Source organism: Lichenostomus cassidix, chromosome 2 (genome assembly GCF_008360975.1).
Source record: "Lichenostomus cassidix isolate B80296 chromosome 2, HeHo_3.0, whole genome shotgun sequence".
Taxonomy (NCBI): domain Eukaryota; kingdom Metazoa; phylum Chordata; class Aves; order Passeriformes; family Meliphagidae; genus Lichenostomus; species Lichenostomus cassidix.
Window position 1 is genome coordinate 62,380,220 of NC_139482.1, and position 18,790 is coordinate 62,399,009.

At 41.0% G+C, this 18,790-nt stretch overlaps 1 protein-coding gene across 4 annotated transcripts in view; it reads right to left on the reverse strand.

Moving 5' to 3' along the window:
• Positions 1 to 18,268, reverse strand: part of RNF182 (ring finger protein 182) — a 36,293-nt gene extending 18,025 nt beyond the window's left edge. The window contains exon 1 of one of the 4 annotated variants that reach the window (XM_085051814.1): positions 18,022 to 18,268. The gene's annotated coding sequence lies outside the window, so the exon portion shown is untranslated. Of the gene's footprint in view, positions 1 to 4,098; positions 4,158 to 17,610; positions 17,861 to 18,021 lie in introns of those variants that run through there. The other 3 variants (XM_085051811.1, XM_085051812.1, XM_085051813.1) reach the window with 3 other exon arrangements.
• Positions 18,269 to 18,790: the final 522 nt, after the last annotated feature.

The window sequence follows — 18,790 nt, forward strand, 5'->3', positions numbered from 1 at the left end:
GAGATGCGACATACAGGTGGGCTCGTGACCGAGGGGTGGACTTGACCATGGACAACATCTCACAGGTCATCCACAGCTGTGAGACTTGCGCTGCAATCAAACAGGCCAAGCGGGTGAAGCCTCTGTGGTATGGTGGACGATGGTCAAAGTACAGGTATGGGGAAGTATGGCAAGTTGACTACCTCACACTTCCCCAAACCCGCCAAGGAAAGCGCTACGTGTTGACCATGGTGGAAGCAACCACAGGATGGTTAGAGACCTACCCTGTGCCTCATGCTACTGCCCGGAACACCATCTTGGGTCTGGAAAAGCAAGTCCTGTGGAGACATGGTACCCCTGAGAGAATCGAGTCTGACAATGGAACCCATTTTAAGAATGGCCTCATAAGCACCTGGGCTAGAGAACACGGAATTGAATGGATATACCATATCCCCTATCATGCACCAGCTGCTGGGAAAGTTGAACGGTGCAACGGACTACTAAAGACAACTTTGAAGGCACTTGGCGGGGGAACCTTCAAAAATTGGGAACTGAACTTGGCAAAGGCCACCTGGATGGTTAACACAAGAGGCTCTATCAATCGAGCCGGTCCTGCCCAGTCCAAACCTTTGCACATAGTGGATGGAGATAAAGTCCCTGTGATACACATAAGAGGTTTTTTAGGAAAGACTGTTTGGATTAGTCCCACCTCAGGCAAAGGCAAGCCCATCTGTGGGGTTGTTTTTGCCCAAGGACCTGGGTATACTTGGTGGGTGATGCAGGCAGATGGGGAAACCTGTTGTGTACCACAAGGAGATCTTATCTTAAATGAGAACTGTGTAGATGGTAATAGAATAAGGGGTGGATAATGTCCTAGGTTGCAGTATAGATGTAGTTAAGTATTCTATTACCACCAGCTGTGGGCCGTTAGCTGCTATCACCTACTAATGACCCACTCCGGATGACAGGCAATGGGCCATCCGTTAGCTGTTACCAGCTGCTAATGACCCACCCCGCATGACAGGCAATGGGCCATCAGGGACCCACCGTGTGACTCATGGACTTATCTCATCCCATTGTGAGGTGCTCTGCCGAGGAGGGAGGAGCCAGGTGTTCCCACCTGGATATAACCTGGCCTTGGAACTGCCTGAGCTAGCCCTGTCTACTGGGTTCCCAGAGGACCAGAGCTACCACTGGATCTTCAGCTGGAGACTAGACCTTCACAGGATCACCGCTTCAGCTGGACTACTTCAGTTGGACTGCTACTACCACCCTAACAGGGTGCTAGGTTGTATCTGACTTTGTCAGTGCTTTTCCTTGTATTATTTCACTTATTTTTAATTTCAATCTTGACTTGTGATCTCCCACTGGTTTGTTTTCAAACCAAGACAAAGGAACAGTTCTTGCATGCACACCCATCATTCTAGATGCAGGTACATGAAATAAAATTGCAGGCATTAAAAGAGTGGATGGAAGGAGTGAAATTAATTTGTGTCAAATGCTACACAGAGCTTTTATTCTATTCCTTTAAGGAATACAGGAATCATGTTAAACAAGAGCAGCTTTAAGTATTAGTCTGGAAGTATCTTTGCAGCTATTAGGGATAATCTGGGACTGTCAGAGCTCCATAAATTGCTACACCACCAATGTCAGAATAGCTGGAGTGTTCTGCTGGTGAGACTTGCTTAACTCAGATTAATGCATATAAAGCACTAAAACTTCTTGGGGACTGATATGAATTGCTCTGCTTTAACGTGTTATTTAGCAGTGAAATGTGGTATTTGTTTTCCCATTCTGGACTGTCAGTGAAAGAGCTGAAGCGCTACTAGATGGAATATTTCAAGAAAAGGGCAGAATCCTTATGGACAGCGACTCTATATACAGTGCCCTTTGGACTGGATAAGAGGAGCAAAAGGAAGCTGCAATTTATTCATAGGATGTATCAGAATCCAGTTAAGAATGCAGTGTATCTCACTCCCATGTGTTTCTAATAGAAATGGGAATTTCTATCAGAATAATATCAGAATAATCCAATCAGATCTAAATTGGATCAATATGAACCTGCAAAAAAATCGGAAAATCTGCACTTAGAAAATGTGTTTCAGCAAGAGATGCCTAACTCTATTTTAGGACAAGGGCAACCTGGACTTTACAAGTTTTCCATCATCCAAAAGAGTTAAGTCTCTTAACATTAGTTAAGTCTCACAAATTCAATGAAGGGTATGAAACTGTCTTTTCTTTGAGCAGAGCCACAGAATTTTGATGTCATTTGCAACTACAACAGTTGAAAGGTTAAACTAAATGAAAATGTTTGAAGTCTGCCAGTTGAGCATATTTAAAATACAAAATGAATGAAAGGAAAGCATTGCTTCAGAAATTTTGGAAGTAATCAAGGCATATTCAGAAACACAGCTTGTATATTAAACTAATTAGAAAGAAAAAAAAAAACTCAACCAACATATGAAACAGAGAGAAAGTACATGAAATTGAATTCTAAAAGTTTAAAAAGCAACACAGTCCATAGAGAACCATTACACTTCCCTATTAACCTGGTTTAGAGTAAATTAATAACTGAGACCAGGCATTGGTATTTTCTTAACTGGTAATAATCAATGGGGATTTTGGTTTAAGTGTTTTGCAACATGTCATACAAGACTAGAAAAACTAGAAAATAGAACACTAACAAGTTCTGAATTTCACTTGGTGTAATAAAAATCCCAACATCAGCACAGCAGCTCTTCAGTGAGTATTCCCAAGGCTATCAGGTTTTCTATATAGTATCACAAATGAGCAGCTTGGCTAAGGCTTAAGGACTAAAGTAGGAAATTTAAAACACTTCTTGCCTTCTACTAAAAGACTTTTTTTTACAGAACAGAAACATAACCAGGAACATTTTAAAATACCAGATGTTTTAAGTGACAGTTTTCTTTATTTAAATAACAAATCTCCTCTGCTCTGCTTTCACTTAAGCAAGTGAATATAAGGCTTCTGAATGTTCCACTGTGTAAGTGTCTTTTCCAAAAAGTAATACTAGAAAGATGTGCTATGATGTGAACTAATTAACTAGACATTAGGAGATAACACATATTTCACTATTCTTCATTTCCGGTGTGCTGAATGCATATAATTTGCAAAGACTGAAGATCTAGGGAAAAACCCTATATATATGCACTCTCCATTCGAAAGCTAAGAAGCATTAGCCTTTATTTATGCTGTTACTTTTTCATGGAAAGCTCTATGTTGGAAGCACCAGGATAGCATACTGCTGTTTGTTAGCCTACTAAACCGAAGTTTATAGAAGTTACAGCTATTGTACTGAAAATCAGTGCAAAAGGCAGCTTCCACTGTGAATCCTACTTTTTCACATCTCTGCAAACACCAACCACATAATTTGCAGCAAGTTAAAATATACCTTTTTCCTTGGGCTTGGTTTCTTGACAGAAAGAACTCTCCACGAAATTGATTAAAATCCAATTCTGCTCCAGCATTAAATTATTGTAATATTACTTGAGAGCTTCTGAGCTCATATTTGTCCTTCTCTGCTTCTGGAGGGCTCTTCCAGAAAGTGCACCCAAAGAAAATATAGCCTGAGGGGCATTTCTCTTTAATTGTGGTGGATATACTTTGCAACAGTGAGTACATCTACACTTTAAACTGCAGTGCAGTGTTGATATAACTGGGCCAGATTCATACTGGAACCAGCCTAGCTATAATAACATATAGTTCTGGATGAGCTAAATTAATCTTGCTTGCAGGAGAATCAGCCAGCCTTACGTACCATTTCCCACTCTGTCGTGCTGGGCTAATATGCTGAGCTTTGTCTACAACCTGTGCCAATATATATTGCCTATCTGTCAGCCATCACTAGAGAGTGTTAAGCTACAGAAGACTGCATGTTGAAATGTGATAGCAGATATCCTAAAAGACAGTAGAAGTTGTACCTTTCATTCTCAGATATGTCTGTTTGAACTGGATATCTCAGAGGATCAGTAACCATGGAAAATGGAGACTTTCATCTCCACTTACTAAAAACTTCATGCAAATGTTGCTATTCACACAATGTCTGTCAGTGCTCCTCCATACAGATGCCTTCCAAAGTTTTTTCATTCTCATAAATACCTTGTGTGTTTGAAGTGACAAGACCTGCAGTAGAAAGCTTGAGAAACTTGAATTTTCATGGTTTTTCCCCTGAGACACTCCTGTTTCTGAGTGGGCTTCACAGAACACTGCTATATGGACAGATCACAAGACAGAAGTGGATTGAGGGAGAAGCAGCTGCTTCAATAATGAATTTTATGTTAAGTAGATTCACTAGACAGCCCTAGTGCCCATTTTACCTTATTAATGAAGCATTCCTTGTCCACAGCAAAAGGTGACAGTGTATCATGTTGTCTATGCCCAAATCTCTAGCTTTCAATGATCCCACTGAATTGCATAAAATCAAAAGCTCTGCACAGCATTTTCAGTATAGTACAGCAATAAAAGCATTCTCTCCTTTTTGGTCAGTGTGGTCACAAGTCTTTCAATACTAAAAATGGCAACACAGCATATTGATAATTCATTACACACAGATCCTCTTGTGTAAATCGAGAGTGTTTCAACTAAACAAGATGCAATGCTTATAAATATGTCAACAAATCACATTGGCTTGTCTTAAAAAGTCCCTTTGCTTGAGAAAAAAGTCATCTTCCTGTTGCTTTCCTTATGGTAGCCTGTAGCTCTAAAGATGTGTTAAGAAAACCTTTACTTGAGGGATTTGTTCATCAAAACTTGTCACTGAGTTTAGCCTGTAAAATGACAGCAGGAATTAAATCTTGGACACAAACGTTTTCTTAGGATGCACATGCAGGCCTTTCTCAGGCAAAATTCTTATTTATTTGGGTAACGGGAAGAAAGTTGGTAGAAATAAGCTACTACTGTATGATTTTCTTGATTGTTGTTTCATAGAATATATAACTTTTTGATGTTTCTAACATTTGTTACTGCCTCATTTATTCAGTTCCTAAATCTGTAATCCCTGCTAAGGCAAAAGTCATACTGAATTGACTAGAAAACTGACACAAACAACCATTAATTTCTCCTTGGCTCTGCTACTGAAAAAAAATTGTCACATTATTAAATCTTGGAAACAACTGTGCTTCATAATATATAACTCCAACCAGGGAACATCATCAGTAAGCAACTATGATGGCATCTAGTCATTCATAAAAACCACAGGATACTGCTCCCTTCCCCAAAAAGATAAAGTTCTTTTAATACACTGGGTTGTGCAGAAAGGAGCAGACAAGATCTCAAAGACACTGTTTATGAATACATGAATTGTGGCAGCCCCATTGGCAGGATATCAAGTCTGAAGGACTTGATCGAACATTATGTGAATGAAGTATTTGATACACTCACACAGGCTCAGTATCACGTCCAAATGAGACACTGCAGTCTCAGATATTTCTCATATTCTGTGAACATACCAGGTGGAGCCACTGGCTTATTACACCTGTGGTTATGGGAGAACTTGAGATCCCACTCACCATCCGTAGCAATCCTTAACCACTTCACATGGTAAGATTTTAACTCAGCTAATCAAGAGAAACAAACTAAAACACTACACATTATAATTGTCTTTAAAGACTATAATGCATCTTACAGCAACACCTTAATAACTACGTAATTAAGCACAAGATCTAAATGGAGCAAAAAAGGACCTTCAGAGTAAACGCTCACTATCTTTTCTAAGCACTCCGAAGTGCATAGAAAAGCACTCTTGCTTATACTTGTGCAAAGCCACTGGGCTCAGTTCCAGTGTGTTATTGATGTTGCCTGAGTGCAACTGATCACAGAACACAATTTATAAGATTGCTACCTGAGAGTCCTGGGATCCTTACAGTAGAGAGTTATGAATCAGAGAAAAGGGAGCAGCAGTATGATGAATCAGAAAGACTTTTATGTAGGGAGTGGACAGAGAGGGCTAAGTGCAAGAGAAGAAAATTTAGGAAAATGCTTTCTAAATTGGCACGCTAAGGAATCCCAGCAGGAAGCATGTACAGGGGCAGAAGGACTGAGTGGAATAAAACCAAGTTTGAGTTGATACACAAGGTGAATTTGTGGGGGATTTCAAAGATGCAGAATTACACATTTTAGGAAGATGGTCAAAAAAGGTACAAGGGGGTTAGGTAAGTGGAAGGGAAACAATGGAAATGTCAAGCCAGATAGGAAAGCGTAGGTTACAAGGTATATGTTACAAGTTACAGGAATCAAATTAAGAAAGTATTAAGGCACAGACCAAGATGGGAGGTGAGAAAAATGTTGTGCGTTATACAAGAATAGATGATAGGAAAATTTGGTAATAATCTGAATATGAAAAGAAATTGAGAAATGAAATACACCTTCTGTTGCCCACCACACTGATGAGAATGAATGGGATAAATAGTAATAGAATGATAGAACATGAAAGTATTTGGGATCAAAACGTAGCACTCATTTTGATACTGAAAATATCAGTAAAATAGCTATAGTGAAATAGCAAAGTTCAGAAGAAAGCTGTTTTATTTAGCTGTACATTTACTCCTTGAGTTGTCAGACCACTGACCTGACAAATGGCTTGGTTCATTTAATAGAGAATTCTACTAAGGGTAAAGGCTGGTGGGGTTCACAGCAGATCCTTCAGTGTTTTTAAAGCAGCAGTATTTTGTCAGACAAGAAGCAAACCAAAAGCTCAACTCCTGGCGTGAGCTAGAGCTGACAGATGTGCATGATTTTGAGTAACATGCCTTCATTCTGTATGTCCAGCAACATTGCAGCAGAGCTGAATGAGAGAGATTACTTGTGGCTCCAGCCTCATACAATCAGCTTAGCACCATAAAGAATACAACAAGATGAGGTCTGCAAATTGGACAGTTCAGTCTGGGCACTGTATTTTTTTTTAAGTGGATACATAATCCTCATTGTTTTTGATTGATCCTGTCTCAGCCAACAACCGAGATGACATTTCAATCCCAGGTCCCTGAAGTTCAGAGGCTTACAGCCTTCTGATCAGAAAGATACACTGAATGGAATTTTTTCAAGTGCAAGGTTATTTAAAATGAACTTTTATTCTTAGAAATGCACCCCCCTTTTTTTTTTTTACCTAGGTGACTTAAATCCATTTTTAAAAAAGAAAACATGGGTAATTGGAACAAGTGAAGATAAAAGTGTAAGATTTAAGAAATGACCATAAACCTGTACTATACTAATCTTATCACCCGCGCAGTGAAGTTCACGGAACATGCTCCTGCATTCAAGTGATAGAATTACAGAACAACCTGCATTGGAAGGGACCACTGGAAATCATCCGGTTCAAACCTCATGTCCTGAAAAGTTTGGAAGACAATGTTGCAACACTGTGTATCAAGAATTCAGTAGAGCTCAATGTGAGATCTTACAGAATGGGAGAGTGTTGATCTCACTCCAATCCATGCACTCACCAGCACCGAGACATATGTTCAGCGTTCATAATGGAGATACAATCCTTGCAGTGACATGGTGAACAAGAGATGCCTCATCCTAAATTCTCCTTCTTTTTAGGTTGGCAAACATGCGCCACTGCTCGTTGTTTGTTTGTGTTGTCTTTAGGCAACAGTAAACAGTCTTTTCTCCCCACCCCCTTCTGTGAGTCATCAGGACTTACTCACTGATCTGTCTCCTGAAGTGGGTGTCCTTGGAAGGTCAGTAGATGAGTTCTGTTATCTTGATGACCTCCTCATCTGGGTGCCATTCTCACGCTCCTTCTCACATTGTTACTTTTGTGCTTCTACAACCCATTCAATCCCATTCCCACCAGCCAAGGTGCCCACTACAATTCTCAACAAAAGCAGAGACAGGTCTGAAGGGCTTCTTTGAGTACTGAATGTCTCCCGCGATGCTAGAGGGTTCCCAACCCCCCCGGGCCGAGACTCACAGTGAGGAATCCACTCAGGTGCCCCTTGGCTCTTTCACTGATTCTGGGTGCAAACGCAGGACAATCTCTCATATCAAGCACATTGCTACCCATGTAACAAAGCAAACACAAGACTATGAGAATGGTTTTCAAAGCCACACAAGGCACAGTAAACTGAGTATTTGAGAGGTTTGACACACATTGACATCTTCCTCCTGTGGTCAGTACAGATCTCAGGGATGCTCTGGAGAAACAAAGCCAGCTGAATGCCCCTAACTAAAAAAATACCTACTTGGAAATGTTGGCTACTACTATAAGGTTAATTAGAATCTGTTTGGCAGATGACATTCTCTACCTGTATGGAACTGCCATAGCAGCTTCCTCTCCACCTCTGACATGAAGCTGGCCTTTCAGGGAGAGTCCTCAGTTTTAGCAGAGGCACTGAATACAATTTCCATATGCCTGTTTTCATCTGTGGACTTCTAGTCATTACACATTCTCAGCATTGTGAATTTACAATTAAAAAAAACCCCAAAATTGACAGCTGAATACTTTTACTTGAACCACCCATGAACTGCACTATCAAACAAAGATAAAATTTATATGCATATGTTTGAACAGGAACATTCACATTTTCAGGTTTGTTTTTTTTTTATATATATTACTTATTTGATTATTCTGGTTTTCAAAAGCAGGTCTAACACACCATGCATTTTCCAGCATTACAAAGGAGGGAGTGTTTTTTCTCACACACTATGCTTCCATACTTATAAATCCATTACTATATATTCAGGAAAATGCATAGATAAAAGCTGAAATTGCAATTTTTACATTGAAAATAAGGACTAGGATATCTTCATAAAAGAAGCCACATGAGGTAGAATATTGTGGCTAGTGGCTGTTGCTCAACTGGAATAAAACTGCATTTCTGAAAATGCAGAAAAAAAAAGAAGTGGAAGCTCAAGTCCAGGTTGGATGGGGCTTTGAACAACCTGGTTTAGTGGAAGGTGTCCCTTCCCTTGGCAGGAGAGTTGGAACTAGATGATCTTGGAAGTCCCCTCCAACCCAAACCATTCCATGATTCCATGAAAAGTAACTCAATATATTTCTTTAAGCATTACATTAATAGATTAATATTTTAATCTACAGGTAGCATATATATACAATATGTATGTGTACAATAATGTTTAGCTGAAACAAAATGAGTAATTTTATCCGACATTTGAAGAAAATTATTCAGTCATAGCTGTGCTCTACAATGAGTACTTGAAAGGGAGTGACACAGACATACAAACACAGACATTCCCCGCCTGTAAGCCCACTTCACCAGAGGATACAAGATGTCTCTACTGAAAAGCTGATTCAAGACTGAAGAGAAGAAAGATTTAACAGAATTATCAGGGAGTTACTTAAATAAAAGAAAAGCTTCGTTTAAACAATTTAAAGCTGGGACACAATGGCATTATCACAACGCCGAGTATTAATTATTATGTTTGCTCTTTCCGGCCTGTCACAACGATGAGCAATAATGATTGCACAATGTGAGACATTCATCATTTAGCTAATTCACTCAGTCTAGGGGGATCAAAGATGTTTCTATACTGTCTATTCCTTAACAACGGCCCTTTTTCATTCCCAGTGTAACTGAAAGAAACCTTAAAATTGGTGTGACTTGTGCATATCTTGCCTGTCATGTCCCAGAGCAGGACACAAGAGCCACAACTCTTAACTTCAGTCTTTCCAGGGCAGCTGGCACTCTGGAGAGGCAGAGCAGAGATCTAGGACTTCAGGTCCCTTCCTCTTGGACCTTCATCTGACCAAGATGACCATTTCACATCTTGCATATGTGAAAGAAAAATCAGGGAAAATTCCCCCCAAGTTTCATGGACATCTGGAGCTGTATGCAAGATGTGAGCTTTGTCAAGTGTTCTCCCTGGAACCAGTCAGTTGAACTGAACAGACACCGAATATTTGCCCATTTCCTATCAACACAATTCCCTGTGGTTTCCCCATTATCACTTTGCTCATCAATGAATGTATGATGCTTGCTGTTTGCTGCCTGGCACGCTGCATTTCTTGTTGCAGATGGGTGAATAACCATTCATATCTCTGACTAGAGCCTTTCTTCTGCTAGAGGTATGCAACTGGATTTGTGAGGCAGCTGCTCAGTATTTGTGTGCCAGTCTGAGTGGTCTAGTATGTCATGGTGGACAGATGACGTCAGTTCTGGAGCAGGCAGCACAGGAACTGGGACACTGCTTAGTGCTATGAATGCTGATGAAATTGCTTTCCCAAGATTTGTTTCTTCTCTCAGAACAATATGATCTTGCAATATAGGGGTTCAATTTGATTTCTTTTTTCTACAAGTCTTTCAGGCTTTTCCCGTAGTGTGAGCACTCCACACTCCTTCAGTGTATTCTCTAGAAAAATTTATATAAACGTTGCAGTGCAAAATTAGGTATTTTAACAGACATACTGCCAGGATAGACATTTGTTCTCGTCCACATGCCGGTGCAAAAATCTCACTTGCAATTAATGTTTCTTCCTGAAAGACCCTTATCGTCCGTACTCCCCATCATAAAAAAGCACAAGCCAAAACAAACAAAAACCCATGCAAAACACAGCAAACCACTCCAATCCAATTGCAACTCAAAACTGATGCCAAATAATATTATCTCCTTCTCTGGAATTTTCTGACATACCCTACTTGTTGCATTTCTGTCTGTTTAGACACTATATTTTGCACAGCAAAATCTGTGTTATTGTGCCTTGTCCATGAAAGTTATTGCTAATGTTTTAACAGCAAGTAATGAATCTAATCCATCAGCTGTGTGCATTACTATAACACACACATACATATTTGAATATTAAATTTTATGAATACACAAACATGAAAGCAAATGTTGATTGAAGTCGACCCTTATCAACCCTCCAAACACTCCCAGACAAATGCAACTCTTCAAACATGATCAAAGGAGCTCTGGGCCAGCAGTAATGGAGTGGTATGAACATTACTTTTCAATACAGCCAGCCATGTGCTGATCACTGCATACTTTTTATTTCCTGGGGTTCATTATTTCTCATAGCATTATTTCATGCCTCGTTTTGCTCTTTCTGGTTGACATTGCTAATGTGTGAGCAGCAAAATAAAACATATAGGCTAACTCTTGGAAACAACTTTAAAAAAAATCTCTGTTCCAATGAGGTTGGCTTTCTTGCACTCAGAGAGACAAGATTGTAAGTGAAATAAAAGAGGGAAAAACCTAAGCATAAAGACATAACACTGCTATTGAAAGAAGTGCAGAGTGATACAGTAAAAAAGGAGGAAGCAACAAATATGCAACATGATTGTTTATTACAAATTGCTATTTTACAGTCAGTGGACAGATACTTCTGTTTTGGACACCTGCATAGAATTATGTCCACAGATGCACTTTACTAATCATACTGTGTGAAATTGTTTCTCTTCCTTGAGCAACAGGTAAACAAAATGTTACAGGGATGAACTTGTTTGTACAGTAATCTGCATCACTGAATGCAGAAAATTTCCGTACATCTATCTATGATGTCAATTTATACCCTTGGTCTGTCTGGCAAATATAAATATTACATATATTTGCATAATTTAAAATATTCTTGCTCTCTTGAGAAGGTAGCATGTATAAAAGTATGTGTACACATGCGTGTGTTCTAGAACTACAGAAAAGCTGTTAGTCTCTCAAGATCCCTACAGAGTTTCAAATACACACATGCACTATATGAGCTATCTGTAAAAATGACAAACAGTGAGTGAAGCATCCTGTTAATGTTATTAAAACTGAAAATTAATTTTAAGACTGGCATAACTGACTTTTTTTTCATTAATAATTTTACTTTAGTGAAACAGAAAATAGGCAGGCCACTTAATTTTTAACAGAGCATAAAGTTCAGAAGGCTGTTCATTCTATTCATAGCCATATCTGAATATCAAAACTGCATTTAAAAGAGCTACCCCAGAAAGTTTCTTTCTATGTGTTATTGTGACATTCCTCCCTCTTTCCTGTTCCAAAGTCAATGAGAATTCTTATTTTAATAAATCTATGTCAGTATGCATTACTGAAGCCTTACATTTACACTGATGAATACACCGAGAACTATCCTTAGACCCTAAAAACCACACTTCAGCATGAAGCAGATGTTTTGGCCATGTGACAATAAATTCATAAAAATAATCTTCTTAATGCAAATGCTGCCATTAGCACAGCACACTACTTTGGAACAAACTGTCTTGGGAGGTATACCAGGGGAAGGATCAGAGATACCACTGCACTCAGTGCTTCTCCATTCCAGGGTTATAAAATGCTTTTAACTTGCCTGTCAGATGGCATAGTTGGGCAAAGCAGTCATGTAAAAAAGTTTCATTAATCCTTAAAAAACAAATTACACAAAATTTACTGGAAACTTAGTTCACTGGGGATTTTTGTGGTATTTATCAATATGCAATATAATTACTTCATTTTTACATCACCTGCACACCATTCATTTTCAGTTCTGACTTGCTCTTTCCTAGTCTTGTAAGAGGTATTCCTCTATTTTCCCATCCAAGAAAGCACCCTTCTTCAGATCCCTATCTGAGCACATGTCTCTATATGCTTAAGTTCTACTGAAAGTAGATGTATGCTCAAGTGTGATCCTATTGTCTTAAGAGGGTACTTTATATTCCAGGATATGATTTGGCTAAATACAGCAAGTAAAACAGAAGTGTGATGCTTGAGAAAGCATTTTGGTGAGCTTCCAGGGACTTACCTGCCAGCTGCCAAGCTGGCTTACAGCTCTAAGCTCAATCTATTCACCCATCCATCACCAAAGGGTCTGAATGACTGATAACAAAAACAGATGATTCATTGTTGGTATGCTTTCTGTTCTCTCTTTATCCTATGTGAGACATGGCATTTTACGATTAAGGGTGATATTTCAGGCTAACAAAAACTTACAATACAAAGAGGGCAGTTTTAATGTTACTGGATAGATACTTGTTCCTAATTTTTAGACGACAGAGAGGGCCAGAGAGGAAATTTTTCATTGCTAGCTGATCTTTAAGTGAGTAGGTACCCAGGTAATGAGTAGGTACCCCCCTGTTATGAGCACAGACATAGAGAAGTCACAGAGACAAATTTTCTGAGTGAGAGCTTTGCAACATGAATTTAGAACATGGAATAGGTGAGGAGAGAAACACAGCTAAGATACCATTACCTTTTAGGCTGTGGTGAGAGGCAAATGAAGATATTTTGCACAGTCACAGTGCTCACAATCTATAAAGGATTTTGAACAACTGGACAGTTTCTCACAGGAACAGTGTGATGGTCACAAAAAAAATAATCAGGAGCTGAATAAGTCTTCTTCAAGGGAAGGCTTTAAAGAGCTCAATCTGTTAAGTCTGTCAGAGGATGAGAGGCAACTTGATTACAGGAATAAGCATCAGGTACAAAAGTGCTCTTTGATTTAGCGGACACAGTAAAATGTCTGTAATATACTGAAAGCAAATCCAAGTACTAGAGCATTACAAAACATCAGCATTCCACTGAATATATGTATTACAATAGAGTTTTAGTAATACAATAACTCATCATTTTCTTCCACAGGAAGCTTCACTGAGTTTGCAGTATACTTGGCAGTTATTTAGTGAATTATTTTTTTTATCCTCATTGTTTAATTTGTGGCCCTGCAATTCACTCATTGCACTATTTGAACCTAGCACTAAACACAGCACTGTTTATTTCTTTGACTTTCATTTAGCTGTCCCTTTAACAGCATAGAAGTGTAATTCAGTGAACTGAAAAAGATACAGGAAGATAAAAGCCCTCATTACACACACATGTTATACAACACTCCACCTGGTGATTCAAACACTACTCAAAATTTCTGCTTAAGGTGTTTATAAAATTCTAGCTAAATAAACAAAATATTGTCAATAGTGGTAGAAACACTGGTAAGCTTTTCAAGCTTTTTTGAGAGTTACTTGGAGGAATTGTTAAGACTGGAAAGCCAGTATCAGCTTGAGTTTTGAGCATGTTTGTTTTCAACAGTGAATGCTTCTGCGGAAATACTCCAGGTCCCCCATCACATATTGGGAGGCAAATGGCATCTACAGGTTTTTGGTAAACACCTGCAGTGTAGGTCCTCAGCAGTCAAGCCATACTTTCACATAAAGCTATTCCACAGCAGAAACTTCAAGGTCAGATGCTTTTTCAAGCAGACTCTGATCAGGTTGCTGCTTGTGAGTCACCAGGGGGGGAATATTTTCTTTCTGTTCACAGGAGAACATCTCCTGCCTGAGTACAGACTGGCTGTCCATCTGAAATGGGAGTTTTCTTTCTTTGCCATGCACTGCCTGCCAAGATGAGTTCCCCTGCCTGGAACAACACCTACCCTGAGACTATTTTGGAAAGGTTTGGGTTTCCTGATCAACACCTTTTGCCATGGATCTTGCCAATGAAGCCTTGATGGCTTACCGATGGGGGTCTAAATGAAGCCTTCAACCCTGAACTGGACCATCCGCTGGGAGGAAATGATGCACATAGTCTAATATCTGCAGATTTTCCTGGCTGGAAAATCAGCCTGTCCCAGTCTGAATCCCATCTCAACCTGACTCCTCATACCAGTCCCAGGTAACTCTCCCACCACGCCCTTTGACTCCAGGGCTATGTCTGCATCATGGGCTGCTCCCCCTTTTTCGTTGTCACAGCCCCATACACCTTCAGGTTTCCTTACAGTTATTCGCAAATCCAGATTGTCACACGCCTTTCTTTCTACAAGGCTGCCTTTCCACTATTAACTTGGGCAATTCCTAATTGAAGTAGGAAAGCGGAGAGATAAGACAGTTTGTCCCTATTCCTTTCTCCAATTTCTGAACTACCACCAGTGGTACCACCAGTGGTACTAATCTCTATAGATGCTACTTTCAAAATGCAATATATATCTACAAAACACTTGTGAACCTGAATCTTTCAGAGAACTACAACTTTGTAATGCTTTGGCCAAATTTCTTGGAAATGGCAAGAGATATCAGACAGAACCTAAATGGATTTGAAGTCTGCTCAGCACTTTAGAGAGATGCTGGAACATCTCAGGTTTTCCCGCTATCTGGACTAAATTTAAATTGCTGCCGAGTTATTTCCACTTTTACTGAATGTTTGTGTTCACTCATTGATGGTGGAAAAGACAAAATGGGAAAAGGAAAGGCATGTTGAATGATGGTATTTATTATGCCTAAAATGTTGTGCTGCGTCATCTCTGCAGGAAAAACAATCTGAATGAAACACACAGGATTTGGTTTTAAAAATTGTAGAGCTGTAGTAGGTTAAAAGCTGCATGTCTTGTACTTCTTTATTTGTCTTTGCAAATGATTTTTAAACTTAAGGTACATTTTGAAGAGGCCTGCAGCTTATCACAGCACTTTCACACAGATGTTTTCTTTTTACTAGAAAGTCACAATTATCATATGTTTTACTGTGATACATAAGGTACACATCTGGCCACACTATATTACTATAGTAGTTTAGAAGAGTAGTTTATATTGGACAGGTAGTGCTTCAGCACACAATGTATGCAAAGGCCACGGGAGAGTTTCCTGAGATTTGCTCTCCAAGGATCCCTAGCACTCCTTAGCAACCTCGCTGGAAGGACTGAAATCACAGCCTCCAGGCAGTAGGTGATAAGTGTCCCTGTATACTTGAAATAGTTGCTGGCTAGGGCAAGCACATGTACATCTCCAGAAAAACAATTAACAGCGAGTCATCAAACTAGGATATAGATAAACATGTTAAACTCACACTGAACACAGCAAGAAGAATAGTGGAAGCAGACTCCTGCAGTGGCCTTATATCAATGCACAGAGTGCACAGCTTTAGATGATGCTTTCAAGCAAATTTGACAACAGGCTTCCTATAAACCTAGTCTGGACTGAGGAGCACCAGAAAGGTGTGAAATGAGAGTCTGAGAGACTGTGATCTAATTGCTAGAACTGCTGACTATTAGAAGCCTATATGCATGTCAGGCTATATTATGGGGTGTATTATCTATACTGAACTATTGTGTTCTTTCCTGGTACTGCCTCAACTACTACATTTTTTACTCTGGTGAACTTTGCCTAGTGGAATTTGCAATTGTTCCGCAAGGAACAATTTTGGGACTGAAATGTCACAAGGCAGTGTAACCATAAATATTTTGCTCTTTTAAGGCAAGATCATCATTCTGATGCTTCTCATTCTCTGCCGTGCAGTTAAGGGGGTAGAAGTGTCCAGGCCTTTATTACGCACAGCTGACCTTTTATTTCCTGCTAGTGTATTCAATTTCAAATAGCCCACAGCATGGTCTTGAAATATTTTTTCCGTCGTGCTAAATTAATCTGAGATCTACATTTTTACACACTTTCTAAACTCAAGAGTTTGCTTTCCACTGTTGCATGAAAAACAGAGGTCATTCAGAAGGTTATAACTCTTTCAACAAAACAACTGTTGTGACACTTTTGAAAGAGAAGGACAAGCACTTATAAACACTGGGCAAACCACTGCAGCCAACATAGCTAAGAAATTCCACTTTTTTTTCTTTCTTTTTTTTTTTTTTTGTGACTGCTGTTTAAAAAAAAACTAGACCTGAATTCCACTTCACATATTGTTATGATATTGCTAATTTAAATGTTATATGGAGGAAAGTTTAAACTTGTACAACACTCATTTAGAGCTTCATTTTATTTATTCATCTCTTGCAAGAGAAGTCTCCATTTTCTTTTCTACTTCTATTTATGATTGCTGAAGAGCTGTATCTTCTCTTTACACTGTTGTCACACAATTTGCTTACTTTTCACTTAATATTTCATTTATTTACTTCTCAAACTTCCTCCAGTCAATGCTTAGCCTTTGAGTTCTGATACCCCGATATTACCTTATGTATAGTGTTTTAAATCTCAAATAACCTGGTATTTAAATTACTTATTACTTAAAATGTCAATTCTTGTCCACTTGCTCAATAGTTATGTCCTCAACACAGTGTCCTCAGCTAACGTACTATTTCCCTTTTTCCCCTTGTTCACAGCCAGGAAGATTCCCATCTTGAACGTGCTGCTGGCTGCATACATGTCACAGCACAATTTTGCTTTGGCCCAGGATCTCGTTTATTTCCTAAATCACTCAGCAATATGCCACAAGACTGCTCCCTAGGACCTCATCATGCGGGGTCAGTCTTCTGTTATCATCAGGAAGTTCCCTTGAATTGTAAATTTCTGCAGAAATCCATGTCTATTCACACCGCCACTACCACTCGGATGCTATCGATTACAGCCACCACAAGCATTGCTCAGGCTAATGACCTGCTAATGACCTTCCCATCCACTCTCTGACACTAGTATCTCAGGAGGTGAGGACGGCTTATTCTTGCCTAACCTTGGCTGTCCGAGATAAGCAAACGTTTATCACCTCTACCATCTTTGCCTTCTGACTCTGAAAGCTACAGACTCATTTTACCTAAAACCTTTCGGTACGCTTACTCTTAAAAACAAGCGATAATTGTCTTGTTTACTCTACAACACCAATCCTTTCGATTTTTTTTTTACCTAAGTAGCGCATTTTAAAGCTATTACCCTATTCATCATTACTTTATAAAGCTGAAGAAACGAAACTTTGTAACCCCCAAATTAGGGGCTCTAATCTATTTGACAACAACAACGAAATTATTATTATTACCAAGGTATAACCTTAAGGGACGAGGAGCAGCGCTGTCCACGGCGGAGAGGGGCGAGCCAAGCGCACCGGTTGCCGCTCGGGGCGCGGAGCTGCCCGTGCCATCCCAGCCCCGGAGGGCGGGGGGTAGCCGGGGCAGCCGCCCCGTCCCGGTGCCCGCGGCCGCGCCGGGCGAAGTCGGGAAGGGGCCGCCCGGGGCGCACCTGCGGCACCCTCCCGCAGCCCTCCCCTGGCCATCGGCTGCCACAGGCGCGAACGCACGGAAGGACGGACGGACGGACGGACACCTCCCCCTTCCCCACGGCCGCCGCCCGGCCCGCGGGGAGTCCTTGTCCCCCCCGCAGCCATCCCCCGGCGGCAGCATCCCCTGGCCGGGGGCGGGCGGCGGCCGCCGGGCATCCTCTCGCTCCGTACCTGTCGGGGTGTCCTCGGCAGAGGCAGCCACGTCCCCCCGCAGCCCCGGCGCGGCAGCGGGCGGCCGGCTTTGTTACTACTCGGAAGAGCCGCGGTTCAGCGCCGTCGCTATAGAAACTGGCTGCGCCTCGAAGAGACACCGGCGAGTGGCGGGAGGAAGGCGGGAGCCGGGGGGAGGTGTGGGGTGAGGAGCGAGCCGTTCATTCAGGAATATCCTCCTGGCGTTTTCCTCCTCCTCCGCCTGGAGCCAGCCCCCGGCACCGCCCAGCCCGGCTGGGGTTTGGGAGGGCGCCTCGCCGCCCTCACCTCCACTGCATCCCCGGGCTAGGATGTGGTCCCTCGGCTCGGAGCTTCCCCCCCCCAGCCCTGCCGCCGCCTCAGGGAGGCTTGTCCCCAAAACACACACAGAGGTACACTCACACTCCGAGAACGGGCCCCAGGGCAATAGGGACTCAGGGAGCACCCATACCATAGGAGGTGACCTGCACTCTCGCTCCTGGCCTCCTGCTTTTGCAGCCCTTTTGGTCCCAGAGCATCACCACAAACCATCCTCCCAGCCAGAAAAAAAAAAAAAAAAGCCGGGAACAAACTTTTATTTTGTGAGAGTGGTTTAGCTCCACATCCTCAGGTATGTGGAGCTAAACTGCTTTTGGGGGGGAACTTGCTGCTGGCACCCCTCTGCATGGTGGCTCATGGTCCAAGGATGCTGCAGGGCTTTTGACTTCTGCAGAGCATTTAGTATGACGCAGAAGGCCGTAAGGGTTGAGGA